We start from the raw sequence: 1,859 nt of genomic DNA, 5'->3' as shown, positions 1-1,859 counted from the left end.
TGGTTCACATATTGCTGAAGCCTGGCTTGGAGAATTTTGAGCATTACTTTACTAGCATGTGAGATGAGTGCAATTGTGCGGTAGTTTGAGCATTCTTTGGCATTGCCTTTCTTTGGGATTGGAATAAAAACTGACCTTTTCCAGTCCTGTGGCCACTGCTGAGTTCTCCAAATTTGCTGGCATATTGAGTGCAGCACTTTCACAGCATCATCTTTCAGGGTTTGGAATAGCTCAACTGGAATTCTATCACCTCCACTAGCTTTGTTCGTAGTGATGCTTTCTAAGGCCCACTTGACTTCACATTCCAGGATGTCTGGCTCTAGGTCAGTGATCACACCATCGTGATTATCTGGGTCGTGAAGATCTTTTTTGTACAGTTCTTCTGTGTATTCTTGCCATCTCTTCTTAATATCTTCTGCTTCTATTAGGTCCATACCATTTCTGTCCTTTATTGAGCCCATCTTTGCATGAAATGTTCTCTTGGTATCTCTAATTTTCTTGAAGAGATCTCTAGTATTTCCTATTCTGTTGTTTTCCTCTATTTCTTTGCATTGATTGCTGAAGAAGGCTTTCTTATCTCTTCTTGCTATTCTTTGGAACTCTGCATTCAGATGCTTCTATCTTTCCTTTTCTCCTTTGCTTTTTGCTTCTCTTCTTTTCACAGCTATTTGTAAGGCCTCCCCAGACAGCCATTTTGCTTTTTTGCATTTCTTTTCCAAGGGAATGGTCTTGATCCCTGTCTCCTGTACAATGTCACGAACCTCAGTCCATAGTTCATCAGGCACTCTATCTATCAGATCTAGGCCCTTAAATCTATTTCTCACTTCCACTGTATAATCATAAGGGATTTGATTTAGGTCATACCTGAATGGTCAAGTGGTTTTCCCTACTTTCTTCAATTTAAGTCTGAATTTGGCAATAAGGAGTTCATGATCTAAGCCATAGTCAGCTCCTGGTCTTGTTTTTGCTGACTGTATAGAGCTTCTCCATCTTTGGCTGCAAAGAATATAATCAATCTGATTTCGGTTTTGACCATCTGGTGATGTCCATGTATAGAGTCTTCTCTTGTGTTGTTGGAAGAGGGTGTTTGCTATGACCAGTGCATTTTCTTGGCAAAACTCTATTAGTCTTTGCCCTGCTTCATTCCATATTCCAAGGCCAAATTTGCCTGTTACTCCAGGTGTTTCTTGACTTCCTACTTTTGCATTCCAGTCCCCTTAATGAAACATCTTTTTTGGGTGTTAGTTCTAAAAGGTCTTGTAGGTCTTCATAGAACTGTTCAACTTCAGCTTCTTCAGCGTTACTGGTTGGGGCATAGACTTGGATTACTGTGATATTGAATGGTTTAGTTTTGTATTTTAAAATGTATGTTAGAAAACATTGAGCCCTTTGAGGTTGGCCCTTTTATAAATGAAGAAGGAAATGGCAACATGCTCCAGTATTCTTGCCTGGGAAATCCCATGGACAGAGGACACTTTGGATTATAGTCCATGGGGTCACCAAGAGTTGGACATGATTTAGCAACTGAACACAGCAGCTATTAGAATTCCCACTTTACAGATGAGAAATCGCAGGCACAGACAGGTTAGGTGACTAGCCCAAGGGATTCAGCTGGATAGCACCAGCACTGAGATTCAAACACAAGCAGTCTAGCTCCAGAGCCTCACTCTTACACTGTAGATTCCTTGAATAAATATATAAGCAGGGAATTATTGTAGCATAATGGTGAGATACACAGCACTCTTATGATGTATTTCTATTAATTTTAAGCAGTTATTATTTGTTATTGTTCACACAGCTGTGAAGCTGCTGGAGGCTTGGTTGACCTCGACTGTGCTCAGCTGGGTGGCTCTGCTCCC

This window comes from Bison bison, unplaced genomic scaffold (assembly GCF_000754665.1).
Source record: "Bison bison bison isolate TAMUID 2011002044 unplaced genomic scaffold, Bison_UMD1.0 scf7180017863702, whole genome shotgun sequence".
Lineage (NCBI taxonomy): Eukaryota > Metazoa > Chordata > Mammalia > Artiodactyla > Bovidae > Bison > Bison bison.
Note: the sequence above shows the minus strand (reverse complement) of the source record.